This window comes from Dermacentor variabilis, chromosome 4 (genome assembly GCF_050947875.1).
Source record: "Dermacentor variabilis isolate Ectoservices chromosome 4, ASM5094787v1, whole genome shotgun sequence".
Taxonomy (NCBI): domain Eukaryota; kingdom Metazoa; phylum Arthropoda; class Arachnida; order Ixodida; family Ixodidae; genus Dermacentor; species Dermacentor variabilis.
This window is the reverse complement of record NC_134571.1, coordinates 169,356,694-169,375,734: the sequence shown is the minus strand read 5'-3', so window position 1 is coordinate 169,375,734 and position 19,041 is coordinate 169,356,694. Positions and strand designations below refer to the sequence as shown.

Here is a 19,041-nt window from a genome sequence, read left to right as displayed (position 1 = left end):
TCCTTGTGTTTTCTCCTACATTTGAGACACGGTCTTCATCTCCAGATGTCACTTCGATGCCTGGCAGACCATGTGTCCCTTCTGCGGCATCACATGAATGTGGAGCGTGACTGCTGGTCCACCGTATAAACGGAGTAAAAGCGCCTTAAGCGTGGCGTAAGTCTGACGGATGTTTAAGACAACACATTTCTGCAGTATGCGACATATTCGGAGGACTAGAAACATAAATTCCACACTCAACTATTATTGTTGGAGATCAAAACCGGGAGGCAGCCACACGACGAGAAAAGCAGGTAAGAACAGCTTCTGTAAGCAGCACGCGCTCTTAATCTGCGTTGGTCCAAACAGCGAGAGTGTGGCGATCAGTAAACCGTGGCCGCGTGCCAGTAAGGCTACTGCTTGATGCCGGTAGCCAATGGACCTTTATCCTTAAAAATTTCTCGCAGTAGCTTTCTCTGCCTTGTGCTGGAAATGAAGAATTATATGTATTGTAAGGAAGATAAACAGCGTGCGCACAGAGTCAGCAGCATCGGCGCCATCAAGCGCGCGGCAGAGGCTCGAGCTCGGGCACTGCTCGGTGCATGCTAGAACCGGCGTTCGCTACAAACCCCAATAAATCTCCTTTATAAGTGGTGGAGCCGTGCTGGGTAACGTTCCATTCTACCACCCTGGAACTCCGTTCTCGGACGCTACCCTCCGCCATGTCGGACGCCGACCAGCAGACTCTTCCATCGCCACCCGTCCCTTGCGCTGGCACCATTCGCCAGCGTGAGCCTCCTATCTTCAGCGGAACCGACGACAACGACGTTGAAGAGTGGCTGTCGTCCTACGAACGGGTGAGCGCTCACAGCAAATGGAATGACTAGGACAAACTGGCTTACGTATCATTCTGCCTCGCGGGCGTGGCCAGTCGCTGGTTCAGAAATCACGAGAAGGATATCCGAACGTGGTCGGTGTTCAAGACGTCGATTAACGAAGTATTTGACCGACCCGCCGTCAGGAAACTCCGAGCCAAGCAGCGTTTGTGTACACGCGCACAGGACACGGGTGAGACATTCACCAGCTATATAGAAGATGTTTTAGATTTGTGCAGGCGCGTGAACGTTGCCAGGTCGGAAGCGGAAAAGATCAAGCACGTCATGAAGGGAATCGATGATGACGCGTCACGACATGAAGGTCACGACATCAACAAGCGCCCTGCACGCAGCTGTTTTCGCAGCGTAGTACACAAGAGCACAGGACGTTATGTAGTACCACTGATGGTCAAGATGCCAGGTCTCACGTCATGTGCGAACCGGACCGTAGCTGAAAGCAGGCTCCTGTGTCAGCTTCATGGTTCAAACTACACTCAGAACTTCTGCAGGAATGCAATGCCGCCATCAGCGAGTGCATTAAGGGAGGCCATTCGGAGAGAGTAGTGCCTTCTGAACCCTATGGACAGGTATGTCTACTTCCTGTCTCATCATACAGTAGTCTGGCGCGAAGCCGTGACTACATATGCCGATGTCGCATCCGATACGTCCTCGCATGAATACAGTCCACCGTCTTTAAACGACATGCTCGATAAAGGCATCAGGTTTAGTCCCCAACTCCTGCAGTTTAGATGCAAGTTGGAGCAAGTTCGTTCTCACCGCTGATATCCGCAAGGCCTTCCTATAGATATGCATCCGATCAGAAGACAGAGACACTCGGTTTCCGAAAGATTGACTGACTACCGACCTGTGAGCATGCTGTCTCGACAATCGTCGAGTGGCGTATGACCCGGGCCCCTTTCAAAGCGTTTTCTAGCTTGTTCTTGCAGTCAGCAACCCTGCAGTACAACCTTGAAAGATGGAAGACAACACACCCCGACATTTGATCCCACCTACAACGGTCATTCTACGTGGGAGACCTAATCTTAGGCGCGTCTTCCAAAGAGGAGGTATTGGAGATTTACCGAGAAGCGAATGGCATTATTGTCGATGAACGTATGAAATGGAGAAAAATCCTAGGGCGTCTTCCAAGCAGGAGGCATTGGAAATTTACCGGGAAGCGAACGCCATCATTACCGATGCAGGTATGCAATTGAGAAAATGATACTCGAACTCCCGCTTCCTCTGCGCCCAGTTCTTGAACGACGCCCTCTTAATTGGGAATGTTAGTGAGCAGAGCTGCAAGTCCATCGTCCCAAGACTGCTTCTGAACCACAAAATATATTACATGAACCTCCCTAAGAAAACCTTAGTCTCATACATTCCAACTCAACCATCGACGAATAAGACCGTTTTACAAACCTTCGCCAGGCTATTCGGCCCATTGGGCTTCGTCGATCCCTTCTAATGGATAGCTCGACTCCTGTTCCATAGCGGCGGGTGGGTGAGAATCGATTGGGACGAGCGTCTTCCACCTGAAGTTGAAGACTTCTGGAAGAACGATGTGTCGGAACTGCCTGTACTATCTACCATTCGCATCCTACATTGCCTGTCAAGGCGTCGCAAGATCATAGAGGCGCGACAATACATTTGTTCGCAGATGCCAGGTCTCATGTGTATGGAGTCGCAGTGATTGTACGCCAATCCCCAGCCGACGGCAGTTTTACCGTCCAGCTACTTATTAGTAAGTTTTGCCTTGCACCACTAAAGAGGATTTTTCTACCACGTTTGGAGCTTCTTGCCTGTCTTTTGGCGGCGAGAATATGGCATTACGTCTTGAAAATGCCCGAGGAATCACGATGTGTCACCTCATTGTCATCATCATCATCATCGTCGTCGTCGTCATCATCATCATCATCATCAGCCTGGCTACGCCCACTGCAGGGCAAAGGCCTCTCCCATACGTCTCCAACAACCCCGGTCATGTACTAATTGTTGCCATGCCGTCCCTGCAAACTTCTTAATCTCATCCGCTCACCTAACTTTCTGCCGCCCCCTGCTACGCTTCCCTTCCCTTGGAATCCAGTCCGTAACCCTTAATGACCATCGATTATCTTCCCTCCTCATTACATGTCCTGCCCATGCACCCCCCCCCCCCCGCATTTATTTTTCTTAATTTCAACCAAGATGTCATTAACTCGCGTTTGTTCTCTCACCCAATCTGCTCTTTTCTTATCCCTTAACGTTACACCCATCATTCTTCTTTCCATAGCTCGTTGCGTCGTCCTCAATTGAAGTAGAACCCCTTTCGTAAGCCTCCAGGTTTCTGCCCCGTAGGTGAGTACTGGTAAGACACAGGTATTAAACACTTTTCTCCTGAGGGATAATGGCAACCTGCGGTTCATGATCTTAGAATTCGTGCCAAACGCACCCCAGCCAATTCTTCTGATTATTTCAGTCTCATGATCCGGATCCGCGGTCACTACCTGCCCTAAGTAGATGTATTCCCTTACCATTTCCAGTGCCTCGCTACCTATTGTAAATTGCTGTTCTCTTCCGAAACTGTTTAACATTACTTTAGTGTTCTGCAGATTAATTTTTAGATCCACTCTTCTGCTTTGCGTCTCCAGGTCAGTGAGCATGCATTGCAGTTGGTCGCCTGAGTTACTAAGCAAGGCACTATCATCAGCGAATCGCAAGTTACTAAGGTATTCTCCATTAACACTTATCCCTAATTTTTCCCAAACCCAGGTCTCTGAATACCTCCTGTAAACAGGCTGTGAATAGCATTGGAGAGATCGTATCTCCCTGCCTGACGCCTTTCTTTATTGGGATTTTGTTTTTTTCTTTATGGAGGACTACGGTGGCTGTGGAGCCGCTATAGATATCTTTCAGTATTTTTACATATGGGTCGTCTACACCCTGATTCCGTAATGCCTCCATGACTGCTGAGGTTTCGACAGAATCAAACGCTTTCTCGTAATCAATGAAAGCTATATATAAGGGTTGGTTATATTCCGCACATTTCCCTATCACCTAATTGATAGTGTGAATATGGTCTATTGTTGAGTAGCCTTTACGGAATCCTGCCTGGTCCTTTGCTTGACAGAAGTCTAAGGTGTTCCTAATTCTATTTGCGATTACCTTAGTAAATAGTTTGTAGGCAACGGACAGTAAGCTAAATCGGTCTATAATTTTTCAAGTCTTTGGCGTCCCCTTTCTTATGGATTAGGATCATGTTAGCGTTCTTCCAAGATTCCGGTACGCTCGAAGTCATGAGGCATTGCGTATACAGGGTGGTCATTTCCTCTAGAACAATCTGCCCACTATCCTTCAACAAATCTGCTGTTACCTGATCCTCCCCAGCTGCCTTCCCCCTTTGCATAGCTCCCAAGGCTTTCTTTACTTCTTCCGGCGTTACCTGTGGGATTTCGAATTCCTCTAGACTATTCTCTCTTCCAATATCGTCGTGGGTGCCACTGGTACTGTATAAATTTCTATAGAACTCCTCAGCCACTTGAACTATCTCATCCATATCAGTAATTATATTGCCGGCTTTGTCTCTTAACGCATACACCTGATTCTTGCCAATTCCTAGTTTCTTCTTCACTGCTTTTAGGCTTCCTCCGTTCCTGAGAGCATGTTCAATTCGATCGATATTATTCCTCCTTATGTCAGCTGTCTTACGCTTGTTCATTAACTTCGAAGTTTCTGCCAGTTCTATTCTAGCTGTAATATTAGAGGCTTTCATACATTGGCGTTTCTTGATCAGATCTTTCGTCTCCTGCGATAGTTTACTGGTATCCTGCCTAAAGGAGTTACCACCGACTTCCATTGCACACTCCCTAATGATGCCCACAAGATTGTCTTTCATTGCTTCAACACTAAGGTCCTCTTCCTGAGTTAAAGCCGAATACCTGTTCTGTAGCTTGGTATGAAATTCCTCTATTTTCCCTCTTACCGCTAACTCATTGATCGGCTTCTTATGTACCAGTTTCTTCCGTTCGCTCCTCAGGTCTAGGCTAATTCGAGTTCTTGCCATCCTGTGGTCACTGCAGCGCACCTCGCTGAGCACGTCCACATCTTGTATGATGCCAGAGTTAGCGCAGAGTATGAAGTCTATTTCATTTCTAGCCTCGGCGTTCGGGCTCCTCCACGTCCACTTTCGGCTATCCCGCTTGCAGAAGAAGGCATTCATTATCCGCATATTATTCTGTTCGGCAAACTCTACTAATAACTCTCCCCTGCTATTCCTAGTGCCTATGCCATATTCTCCCACTGCCTTGTCTCCAGCCTGCTTCTTTCCTACCTTGGCTTTAAAGTCGCCCATTAGTATAGTGTATTTTGTTTTCACTCTACCCATCCCCGATTCCACGTCTTCAAAGAAGCTTTCGACTTCCTGGTCATCATGACTGGATGTAGGGGCGTAGACCTGTACCACCTTCATTTTGTACCTCTTATTAAGTTTCACAACAAGACCTGGCACCCTCTCGTTAATGCTATAGAATTCCTGTATGTTACCTCATTGTGGACTCATTCAACGACAGCATTACATTGGGTCTCCGGCAACGCTAACCGTTTGCAGACCTTCTTAACGGATCATGCCAGTGAGATTGAGACTTTGACCCAAGGCTACACTTGGCGGCAGTGCGTGAGACCAGACAACCCGGCGGAACTTCTGAAGCGCGGAGTAGCAGCAGTGGTTCTAACACGAGAAACGAAGTGATGGACTGGGCCTCCGTGGTTGGCCGAACCATATGCAACTGGCTTTTCAAACCTTGCGCTGCGCTGATACTGCATGACCGCAACAGCAAACTTACATCCGGATGCCCAGCCGCAGTTTCACAGCAAGCCATACGTCCATCGGCACCACTGCTGGACCTCGAAAACCACAGCTCATTCTCCAGATTTATCAGGGTGACCATGGCGATATTAAGGTTTATTGGCAATGTTTTGCGAAACTAGGCATCCCTATTTGGGCCGCTGACGTCACTGATAATAAATAATGTGGAGTAGTACTCACTGAAGTTCAGAAAACCGCCTTCGCAGCGGAGTAGGCCGCATGTCACGCTGGCCTGCCGTTGTCATCAGGTTTCAGTATGCTGACCTTACGGCCGGTTTTGACCAGGGCGGGTCTCTTAGAGTTAGAGCTCGCCTGCAGGAACTCGATGGGCCTGAGCATAAACGCGCAATCCTCTTACCAAGTGTCCAGGTATTTAGACGCCTCTTGGAATCTGCAACACATCTCCGTCTCCTACACGACAAAGCTCAAGTTGCGCTTCTGGACCTCCGGTTTAGGTCTTAAAGAGAAGGAAAATATTAATAAGGTGATTCAGATTTGCTTGCTGTGTAGCCGTCGACGTTTGCTTCCAGCGTTGGTCTCGGTGGCACCATTACCGAAAGACTGAATAGAAGGAACGTCACCCTTCGGCGTTGCGAGAATGGACTATTGCGGCCCACTTTACTGCCGCTGTACGCAGCAGTCTGAGAAGCCCTATAGCACCGTTTTCTCTTGTGCGGTGACACCAGCACTGCACCTAGAAATCACCTCGAGCATGACAGCTCGAGCATACATTCTTGCTTTCCATTGTTTTAGATCTAGGCGTGGCATTGCATTTACAGTTTATTCTTATAACACCATGACACTGCGCAGCTGTTCCGAACAACTGTGACTGCTGCTCAGCGACACCGTCAACGACACACTAGTGTTGACTGCGTCACGTGGAAATTCATCGGCGACCCACCTCTGTGGTGGGGTAGTTTCTTTTAGCACGTGATATGGAGAATTGCGGATGAGCTGAAGCACTGCCTTGAACGAAGCAGCTTGAATTACGAAAAATTGCTCACAGTGCTGGTTCAGGCAGAGAAGATTTTCAACGGCGCCCCCTAATCCAGCTCTGTTAGGACACCGAGGAGGCAAAGGCGCTAATTACCTCACACTTCTTATCCGGCAGGAGCATAGTGTGACTGCCAGCAAGAGCCACCGGCTGTTTGCCTAGCTCCACCACGCATGATTTGCGAAGGCAGATGAAGTTCAGAAACAAGCTTCTGCACCGATTATAGAAACAATGGAAGAAAGAATATTCTTCCGCCCCGCTCATCAATGCCAGCAATTGCCTTTGTGCCGACTGCGCATTGGGGTTTGGTTATTGTCAAGGCCTCCTACGTGCCGGCGATGCAGTGGAAACTTGGCAGAGTGCTCGAGGCCTTTACGAGCAGGGTTGGAATCGAGAAATATTTCAAGATCGCCTTCCCAAATGGCCAGGAAGTCAGAAGCGCTGTTCAGCAGTTGTACACATTGGAGGCAAACAACCGCACCAGGAGCCTGTAGGATGTTGGGCCTAGTGCGGAAAAGGAGTGGCTGGAAGCGCCATGCGTCGCACAACCAGGAAAGACGAGGAAGAAACGGTCGGCGAGCAGGGATGCTCACGAAAACAAAACAAAAAAGGAAGTGTTCGATCAGGACAACACTGGTGTCGGTATCCTCTCTGTCGTTACATGGTGCTCCATAAGTACTGATCACTACTGCAGCATGAACGTAAACTTTACGAAAAAATGTATCTGCCTAATCTGCTACGTACTATAGCCGCTTAGATCTGCTAGCGTTGAATTACTGGGCATAAGCCGTTCGCCTAAATGTGCTCACTGCAGATTTTGAGTCTGGAGCAAACCACTTAATGATACAGTAAAATTCACATCACGTAGTGCGCATACTTTCATGTAGTCTTGTGGACTCTGACAATTACATAAAATAAAATGAGCAAGCCTTTTGTCTTTTGCAGGGCCCTGCAGGCACTTGCATAGCGCACCCATGGAGCTGGTTCGTCTGGAGGACAACGATCAATATTTGAGCTACATCAGCCTGGGGGCAGGCATAAGTTCACCTCCCATGGCCGCAGTGTAAAGCAGTCACATGTTGAACTGCGTACCAAAACCTGCAGTTCATTACCAGGGAGCACCGAGCCAGTGATTTTTTAAAGAGATGGTGTCCTTTATGTACGGATCTCATCTTTTGTTAAAATTTCTTTCTAAGTCGGGAATTGTTTAAACTAGCATTGTGTTGAATCTTTGATAATGCTGTATCCAGAAAATATGTGAATGGTACAAATAGAAACTTCCCTTTACAGTCCTATTTCCCACTGTCATTAAACTCATTCAGAAAACTCTATCTCAAATACATAAAGGCCTGGTCTTCACTTTCACTGACACTGATAGCAATGGAGTTCGCTCAGCCTGATTCACAAGCGGCTGATAGTCTTATCAGGGGCTGGCTATCTGTAGCCACATCCATTCAGTGTGCACTAATGCCCATTATTCCATTACACTATTGATTTGCGCTCATGTGTATTCACACACATTAACACTGGTGCTCACAGGCAGATTAAAAATTATGTCGATAATCATGAGCACTTAGCGCCATTCGCACTATCAACCGTAGTGCCATGGTCGTTCATGCGGTGTCACTGGTACTCACGTTTATAGCTGCGCTAACTCACACAAACTTGTACTCACGTTCATAGTCACGCGTATAATCATATTTACGACTACTCAGTGGCATTCATGCTCACATTAATTCGTCCAGCTGGTATATTCGAAGAGGGGGACCCTATCAACACATATTCAAGTAATCATCTAAAGTTCACTGATTACCTTAATCATTTTTGGCACATATCCGATTTAAGCACTCTAGCCGGTAATCTTGCAAGACATATCCGCTTGAAATGAATTTCCAGGATGACATTAGTTCCGGCACAATATTTCACAAAGTTTGGTCGGTACACATGGACGTTCCAGTTACTTTTGCGCTTGATTGCATAAAGAGCGTTTTGTTATAAAAATGTGTCGGACAACAGACGATTTTTATGGCGAGCTTGATGGTGCATATCTCCAAATTGGTGTCATTCTACAATTCTTAAATTGCAATATATGTCGGCAAGTAATAAACAAAGATGTGGATTAGTAAATTTCTGCTTAATTGTTGAATATGTTTGGAGTTCTCGTGCATGTAATGTCTCAGAATAATCGAGATCAAGGACTAGAATTGTGTCGTCTGCAACAGCAGATATTTAAAAATTCCATAACACTTGAAAATGATCACCCGGCATATCCCGCCGGACGCTATACGAGCGTAGGTGTTGTAAGTTGTAAGGCGAAAAAACGTGCTGACAACAAAAGCAACGCTTCTCTTTTAAAGCTAGCACTTGAAAATTAAGGGACTGTTTTGAAAGAAACATTTAAGATGTTTCAAACTTGAGATGTTTGAGTTGCTCCATTTCTATGCACACACGCTCATGGTTCTGCGGCCAAATGTTGTGTTAACGACAAATGCTGATGGAATATTTGGTTGCAATGTCCTAAAGAAGCCCACAGTCTCAGAGACACGCCGAGTGTAGAATATATTTGAGCATATGTATTCAGACCTCGGTAAAATAGGCCTGCGCACAGAGGAAACCAGAGGCAAATGGCCTCTACACGCCTGCAGGAGAGAGTGGGGGGGGGGGGGGGGAGTGAGCAAATCAAGAACACACGCAATAGTCGCATGTGCCAAGAAAGCATTCGGCAGTTTCTCTATAATTTAGTTTAACAGGAGACTTAGAAAACGAATTGCTCAGCTCAATAAGAGTATAGAGGAACACGCACGATATTTGCAGAAACAAAAATGGGATGAGGTGTGTAAATGTCTAGACGGAAGGATAAAACGTGGAGGCAATTGGAGTCTGCTGAGGCATCTGCTCAACGAAAAAGGCACTAAATCGAATAGACGTACGGCAGTGGCGAAACTGGTACACCAGGAGAGTCAGACTGCAAGCGCAGAGAGCATAATGGAGCGATTGGCTTCTAAATACTTGCCTCTCAGGAAAGAAGATCAGGATGTGAGTTATCCCGATTACTTAGGGGTAGAATGCAAATATATGGATCAGGAATTCACCGAAAGTGAGGTACGCACGGCACTGTATCATCTGAATAGTAGGTCAGCAGCTGGCCCGGATGGCATCTCTAACAGATTGCTTAAGAATTTGGACGACGATTCAATAAAATATCTGACCACATACATTAATGACCTATGGAAAAATGGGGTATATCCAGAAGAATGGAGGACGGCCAGTACTATCTTAATACCAAAGCCGGGCAAGCAACTCAACTTGGATAATCTGAGGCCAATTTCGTTAACATCATGTCTAGGGAAGACAATGGAGCATGTCATATTGAACAGGTTAACGAAATATGTGGAGGACAATGACATCCTACCGTACAATCTGATTGGTTTCAGATCAGGCTTGTCCACACAAGATGCCATGTTGTTAATCAAACATCAACTGCTATTAGCTAAACCAAAAAACACTCGAGCTCTCTTGGGGTTGGATGTCGAAAAAGCTTTTGACAGAATTATGCATAGAGCAATACTTGAAGTGATTTCCGAACTGGGATTGGGGAGAAAACTCTACGAAGTGGACAAAACCTTTCTTGGCAATCGTTCAGCTCACCTTAGATTCGGGGATATTAAATCAAAGAAGATGGATCTGGGTGACAGAGGGACGCCACAAGGGTCGGTCTTGTCACCTATGCTTTTCAACCTGGCCATGTCAAAAGTGGCAAAGGGACTAAAAGGGATAGAGGGCATTCACTTTACCATTTATGCAGACGATGTGACTATATGGACCGCTGAAGGAAGTATGGGACATGCGGAAAGCAGACTTCAGAAGAGCATTTATGAGGTAGAGTTTATTTTAGAAGGCATGGGACTCAAATGCTCTGCTAATAAGTCTGAACTCCTTGTACTCAAGAACAGAAGAAGGGGTAGAAAACCGAGGGGATACGTTCCCGAGGAAGAACCCAGGTTAGTACTCACCACGAAGGCAGGCGAATCTATTAAGCAAGTAGAATCCATTAGAGTCTTAGGGTTATTCCTGGAGGCAAACGGGGCAAATGGAAGAACAATACGACACATCACAAGTAAGACTGTGGAGGTAATAAGACTGCTAAGGAGAATCACTAACAGACACAGAGGGCTGGGAGAGGAGAGCGCCATGAGACTGGTCCACGCTTTCGCCTTGTGTCACTTCTCATATGTAGCTGGGATGCTCACTTGGACACAGACAGAGATAAACAAGTTGAACAGATTAATTAAAAGGCTAGTCAAAACAACAGTGGGGTTACGGATTAACACTCCGGATAACAAATTAATGAAACTCGGGCTCCACAACACAATAGCCGAGATAATTGAAGCTCAGCAAATTGCCCACAGAGAGAGGCTCTCTGGAACAAGGCCAGGTAGAGCAATACTAGAAGAGGTAGGATGGTGCCCAACCGAATCCAAAATTTCAGGTGAAGGCACAGTAGAACTAAAAGATAGCATAAGAAAGGTAATCAAGACGACTCCTTTCCCCAGAAATATGCACCCGGTGCACAACCTGGAAAGACGAAAGGCAAGGGCCAAAGCTCTCCTGCAAGAGATAGAACACGACAGAGAACATGCGGCATTTGTAGATGCTGCGTGGGTCAGAGGAAAGAAAGCCTTTACGGCAGTAGTAGTAGATGCAGATGGTCTCACTCGGGATGCTATTACAATCATGACTAAAGACACGAATGTCGCGGAACAAGTAGCGATAGCATTGGCTTTAAGGAATAATAAGTGGACGAAGATTTACAGTGACTCTAAGATGGCTATTAGACACTTTACCAATGGCTTTGTAACCAAAAGGGCTGCCCAGCTGATCGGTGAGTTGGACAGCCAGGAGATCGAAATCCGCTGGTTTCCTGCGCACATGGGGTCTGTCGATCCATCTCGGAAGAATTTAAACGAGATGGCTAACGCAGCTGCACGAGGACTTACTATCCGTGCACTACGCGACCAGAACCTTAATAATATACAGGAGGAGAACAGGGACCAATTACTAACATATAATGAAATCACGAGGCATTATTACATCAACAGAAGGGAATTCCCAGTGCCACACGCTAAGCTCAATAGAGCTCAAGCGGTGACTCTGAGATTGTTGCTAACAGGAACTTATCCAAGTCCAAACTTTATTAACAAGATATATCCTGAAAGAGAGATACCAATCAATTGCGAGAAGTGTAATGGCATCATTACTCTGGATCACATGCTTTGGCAGTGTCCTGTGACTCTCACAGACTGTGACAAGGAGAGAGACTGGTGGCAGCGAGTCCTACACAGTGGAGGTCTTTTCGATCAAGTACAGGCCGTCCAGAAGGCCCATGATACGGCGGTAAAGTTAAACTTTACTGTCCCGACGTGGGAGCCGCCTGCGTCAACCTAAGGGTTGATCTTCAGGACATTAAATAAAGTTCATCATACCATACCATACTAGAGCGCTTTTTCACTTCTTCGTAAGTGACTATGGAATATCGCAGGAGTGATAGCACATGAATATTATACCTTGAGGGAAGGTGAGTGAGCAATGAAAGATAACTTGGACCTAGTAATGAGAAACTTCGCACAAATGTGCTTGGTAGCGCACGTTATTCGTAGCCTGCCTGCCCGGTGTTACGGTTGCAGCGACGAAAATCTAAATTCGCTACCTCGTTCTCACTACTACGGTATTATACATATGCGCGTACACTTTGCGACTGGTGAAGCAGGGAGCAGAACACACAACTTCTTGGTAGAAAATTTTCTTAACTCTTAGGTGTTTACCCATTGTAGTTACGAACTTCATAAAATCTATTTTAGTACTCGCAAAACGAACTCCTCTGTCTGTGACCGCTACATTTCACGGAGTAAGAAAACACTAAACAAGACATCACCTTCCCATCGTCTTGATAGACGCCGAGTGCAGGATTGTGATCAGGAAAGGCGTCACTGGAACTAAGTAATGCTGTAGCAATAACCAGTGCCATGCCGGTATGGAGCGACCACATATTCTTCTATTTGCTGCTAGCACTAAGTGTACAGATGAGAATAATATTGCAGGACAGCGTAGATGCGCAACACTCTGTTCAAGGGACGTCTGACGTGCTTTATACGGACCAATATGACATTTTAATTTTATGCTTTAGTTTTGAAAATCTAACGCACTTGCTATGGTTTACGTTGCGGCTCAATAGCAGCACCTGCTCTGTGTTTCATCTGGCCCTTAACCCCGGCGGTTGTTAACAGTGATGCAAATCGCTGTCTATCGTGTCATTTTATTCATGCCGAGGTCTACGGAATAATAAGGCTACGCTGGCCAACCATTCATGCTGCAGCTGCTGTTCTATGTAATGGCTATAGTAGGATAATAAAATTTGTCAAATTTTTTCGTACGTGCTCTTCCAGATACTTCGACTTTTGAAAGACGGGAAAAATGTTTATAACGAAGAAAATCCTTAGTTGGTCTCTGCAACGGGTATTTTATGGCCATACTGTACTGCTTATTTTACGAGCGCCTAGTCGAAAAACAACACCAACAAAAAAGAAACAACAACACAGAGCTGTGAAAAACGGCAGCCATTGCTGGCGGCTTAGGTGTTGCTGAGGAAAATGAAATCACGTTGGCTCAATGGCAGCCCCTGCTCTGTTCTTCAGCTCCCCTTTCTGCCACTTTATGTTAACAGTCATACAATAAGAAGCCAACAGACTAGGGCAGCAAGGACAGCATAGCTTAAATGACGTTCACGTATTAATTGGAAAAAATAAATGATAAATTAACGAAAATGAAAGTGGATGAAAAAGCAGCAGGCCGCAGGTGGGGCACGATCCCACGTCTTCGAATTGCGCGTGCGATGCTCTTAACAAATGAGCTACCGGGGCACTGTTTTATCAACCACTTTCTGTGTTATGTTTGTCTTCTAGAACTAAACCAGAGAGTGTTAGCCAGCGCCACACCTCCCTGCCTTGACGGCTCATGGCGCCTGGAGGTAAAAAGGATTGCGCGCTGGGGAAAGTAACCTCACCTAGAGGAATATTTAGCTAACGGTAAGAAAAGCGGGGATGTAGAAACTAGGCGAAGCATCGTGGAAGAAGAAGGTAGGAGGAGGCGCGCTGGGTTGACCGCCTCTGGCAGTTGCTACAGGTTCTCTTTGCGATATATACTTGCTCGGCTCGTCTCATAATAACATCGTCCTCGCGCGCCATACGCTGTGTCTTCGAGTGAAAGCGTGTGAGGTGAGCCGCCGATGGCGGCTGAATCTCGCGTGCGCAAGAGGAGGAGGCGAGCTGTATTCCGGATGGTAGGGGGCTGTTATACTTCAGCTGCGCGCGATCACGTGGGCTGTTATTTTGAAAGCTATCTGCTTTGGAGTACAGTCTAGGTGGGCAGACGGCTCATAGATTTGCTTGCGCCGTGCACTCCCCGGTGTTTGCATTGAAGCAATATACATCACGAAGGTCACTTCACTCGCTGCTGCTGCCACGGTTCCTCACCGCGGCGTTTTGACAGCGAGTGTCCGCGGTCATGGAGATCGAGTGTGAAGTGTTTGTTTGACTGTGCGTGCTGACACCACGCCAGGTAATTTCGATAGTAAGAAATGCTTACAATGGGGCGTTCTACTCTGGCGACTGCGGCCTATGGTGGGGCCACAGGAGCCCTGTCTGGAATGTGATCTGTAGTGTGGAAAATAATAAATAACTAGTAATAGCTATGGCATGACTTTAATATTTGGCAAATTTTATCTCATGTACTCTTCCAAATGCTTCGATCTCTTGAAAAATGAGAGAAATGTTTATAACGAAGATGCTCCTTAGATGATCTTTATGACGCGCATTTTATGGCTGTACTTCACTCTTATTTCATCATTGCCTAGTCAAACAACTCAGAGCTGTGCACAGCAGCGGCCGTCGCTAGCGGCTCAGCCGTTGCTGAGGAAAATGGAATGATGTTGGCAGTCAAGGCTGAGAGTTTAGAACTTTAAAACGACTCGTAAGAGGCAACACATTAGTTCGGGCCAGCTTCATGTACACTGCATCCTTACAATGCCCACGAGATTGCCTTACATCTTACTTAGCTATTTCATCTGTGCTACGTTATTTTCGTTAGGTTGGTCCAGCTGCTTCATGGTAACTATGGTTAAGCTTATGGAACTAGCTTCACTTTGCTACATCTGCAGGGTATAGCAGATTCATATGTCAAGTCTAATCTGTACATTTCCTGTTAGGGCTCCATGACTCATGGCCAGCACTGCTACCGAAGCAACAACATTTTCGTGGTTCAAAACTGCATTCCTTACCTGACTTCTCTCGCTCAAAACCAAATGAAAGTTTTACCAAAGTCTTCGCCGCAACGTCAATCGGTTAAATGCAGGTAAAAAACACATTGCCTTTAATGATAGCTAAAACTATAATGATTGTCTTGGAAGAACCCAATTGAGCACCAGAAGGTCCTCATTTTATATCGCCTATTCGAAGTTCTGACTGCACTACAAGAGAACATGATAGCAAGCAAGAAATGTTCACGCAACATAAGTCTTCAATCTCTGCACCCCCCCCCCCCCATAGCTCGCTAAGCCACTAAAATGCATAATAGCAAACAAATATTTTCTTTGGAGAGCTAGTCAGGAACTAGAAGAGGCGTTAAGCGATCAAAGTGGGCATGGCAGCAGCAGACACGGCGACATGCTGAGCAATCCTTTTTGCTTTGCGCTGCAGGTCTTTCTCGGAGCTCTGCTGGTGCCGCATGATTTTCATCAAAGAACACGTGGCGACCATTTTCAAGAATTTGATGCTGTATCAGTGACACTGCTCTACGACGGTGTCATCTCAGGACCGGATCATCCCTGGCTATCAGCGACTATACCTTTGTCGACATCGGCGACGTCATGTCACGTGGCACTTCCAACGACTATAAGAGTACCGTCGGAGCCGTTCTTCGCCAGTGGGCATGGCAGCAGCAGACACGGTGACATGCTGAGCAATCATTTTTGCTTTTCGCTGCAGGTTAGTGATTTTAAATGTGAGCATTGTTACCGAAGTGACGACCGTTTTTAGTGCTGCTGTCCTGCCCACTGGGTGTTCAGAGCTTTCTGTCTTCTGTTTTTTTTTCATTATCGAAAGATCTGTTGTCTTGCGGCGATATTGAATCAAATCCTGGTCCGAAAGAAGAAGAGATGCTAGTGGAAATACTATCTGGCCAGACCAAGATGAATTCAACCTTGGAATACCTGCAGGTATCCCAGAACGAAATACAGGACAAACTTTCCTCTTTAACTGAGCGGATTGACGGTATTGAGAGGCAGCTATCCAGCCTGAAAGTCTTAGCCACGAAGGTACAAGATATGGAAGCCGCAATATCAGAACTTCAGGGCAGCTTACTTCAGTTAGTAATCAGATGGACGACTTGGAAAACAGAAGCAGAAGAAATAACCTGATCATTTATCGTATAGATGAAGATAGCATGGAGTCTGGTCAGGAACTGGAAATGAAATTAACCCATGATGTTTTTCAGAAAAAAATTGGTTTAACGGTGAGTGGCTTCGAACGATGCCATACACTGGGGAAAAAGCAAGCAGGCCGAGTGCGACCAGTCATTCTGAAACTTCTCGACTTTCGTGAAAAAATGTCAATATTACGATCATGTCATAAGCTTAAAGGCTCCGGAATATCGATAGCCGAGGGCTATTCAAAGCGAGTTCGGCGGACACGTAAACTGTGGAAAAGTTGCGAGAAAGAGAAAGCAGACGGAGCCAAGGTAAAGCTAATTTTCGACAAACTAAGCATTGATAACCTCTTATTTGGTTGGGACGTATCAAAGGGTTCTCGCTACAGGCTTAAAACATTCAAACTGACTTTTGACTAAGACATCTCGAACCCTGAAAGTATGAAATGTCAATTGTAGGAGTATACTCAACAAGACCACTCACTTGGAGGCTCTTCTGGTCTTGCACAACCCAGATATATCGGTCTTGACTGAGACTTGGCTTAATGACACCATCTTTGACAGTGAGTTCGTTCCCTCTGGCTATAGTTCGTATCGAAAAGACAGTGATGGTAGAGGTGGGGGTGTTAGCATACTTTTTAAATCATCCTTGCGAATTTTTTAATGCCGAAAATACCCAATGTAGAGTGTATTTTCTGTACAGCTTACCATGCAAATGTTAAATATGTTATTGCAGCAATATACCGACCCCCTAATTCCACCATTGCCGTATTTGACGCGCTTAGGCAATTTTTGTATGCGAATGTAAAACCCGGTAATCGTATTATATTATCCGGAGATTTTAATTTGCCTAATGTCGACTGGCAAACATTCTCACTTAAAGAACATGACCCTCTAGGGGAAGCTATGCTGGACATTGCTTTTGCTTTTGACTTATTGCAAATTGTGGAATAAAACAACAAATTCAAGGCAGTTCTCAGTGAATGCTTGACCTTTTTTTGTCAGCGTATCCATTAGTGCCAAAACGAATTGCGAGATAGTACCTGGCATATCTGATCACGAGGCTTTACTACTCATCGTTAAAGACACCGTGTTAGATAAGGTATCTGTATGTTCATCTTACCGAAACTTCTCTCGAGCCGATGATGTATCAATTATTGATATACTTTCGCTAAATTTCGACGACTTTTCAAGTAGCATGGAAGACGTAGTGTCGTTGTGGTGCAGGTTTAAAAAAATAGTTAAAGAGTGCATTGGTCGTTTGGTCCCCTTGTCGACTAATAAGAAAAATCGCAATAATCTCTGGATCACCCGCGAGAAATTGAGGCTCCAAAGGAAACTGAAACGTGTAAAGAAACAATTTAAAATCGAAAACATGCAGTCGGTAAAACAAAAGATGGACGACATTTCTTCTCAGCTCAAAAGTAAAGTGCATGCCGATAAACAACGCTACTATGGTGAATCGCTACCAAGTTTCATAACCACGGCTCCAGAGAAATTTTGGCGTTCTATTTTTCCGACCTCCAACGAATGTGATTTATTTCATGTTGATAGTAAGGCAGTTCACGAAAGCAAAGAAATAGCAAATGCGTTTAACAAACACTTTATGTCCGTCTATACAAATGATAATGATGTAATACCACCTTTCGCAATGTGTGTGCCGCCTATACCCGATGTTCAAATAAGCGAACCAGGTATACTCAACATGCTTTTACAATTCAACACTAAAAAATCTTATGGCCCGGACAACATTCCAAACACATTTTTAAAACGGTATGCAGAATGGACATCAATGTACTTGCACGTTCTGTTCACAAGGTCATTGTGCGAGGAACAAGTACCGAGTGACTGGAGGACAGCCAGAATGAAGCCATTACATAAAACAGGAAAAAAGCACTGCATTCAAAACTACCGTCCAATTTCTTTAACATCTACAGTATGTAAACTTTTGGGACACATAATCCATAATCATATCTCAGAATTCTTGGAAAACAATAATGTACTAACAAAGCATCAACGCGGATACAGAAAAGGCTACTCTACAATTACCCAATTAGTTTTAACAGTGCACTACTTTGCGAAAGCAATTAACAATGGAAAACAAATAGATGCTATTTTCATGGACTTTTCAAAGGCTTTCGACAGGGTCTCTCACAAAAAACTACTTTACAAATTGAGCAAGCTACTGAAAAACTCCAGACTAATTAATTGGCTCACAGCATACCTTGATAGCAGAGAACAATTTGTTGTTTTTAATAATCATTCTTCTGAACGACTTCCGGTAGACTCTGGTGTTTCCCAGGGCTCGGTCCTTGGGCCTCTCTTGTTCCTTTTATTCATTAATGATATGCTGCATGATATTCCTGTTATGGCTAAGCTTTATGCAGATGACTGTGTATTGTACTGAGAGATAGACAATATTACTGACCAGGAGTTGCTGAACGATGCTTTTCGACAAATTGTCGACTGGTGCGCTGCCTGGCAAATGTCAATTAATTTCGAGAAAACAGTTTTTACGTCCATCTCACATAAGAAGCATAAACTAACGTTTCCATACGGTATTAATAACATAATAATTTCCGAAGTAACACATTATAAGTATCCAGGACTCAGGATCACAAATGACCTCACTTGGGATAAGCACCTTGAATATGTAGTAGCTAATGCTAACCGCAAGCTTTATTTTTTAAGGAGCGCTTTGAAACTTTCTACTCCCACTGTACGCCTACTCGCATATAAAGCTGTAATTCTGCCTATGCTAGGCTATGCATGTGTAATTGGGGCCCTTTTACTAAAACTGGCACTAACAAGATAGAAATAGTGCAAAGAAAAGCAGCTCGTTTCATTTATAACAACTTCGGACGCACTTCAGTGAC

The 19,041-nt window shown here is 45.3% G+C and overlaps 1 long non-coding RNA gene across 1 annotated transcript in view; it reads left to right on the top strand.

The window, feature by feature from the left end:
- LOC142578061 (uncharacterized) overlaps positions 1 to 7,808 on the top strand; it is a 41,503-nt gene extending 33,695 nt beyond the window's left edge. Inside the window, exon 3 of the long non-coding RNA XR_012827150.1 lies at positions 7,634 to 7,808. This is a non-coding gene — a long non-coding RNA (uncharacterized LOC142578061). The remainder of the gene's footprint in view (positions 1 to 7,633) is intronic.
- The last annotated feature ends 11,233 nt before the right edge of the window (positions 7,809 to 19,041 follow it).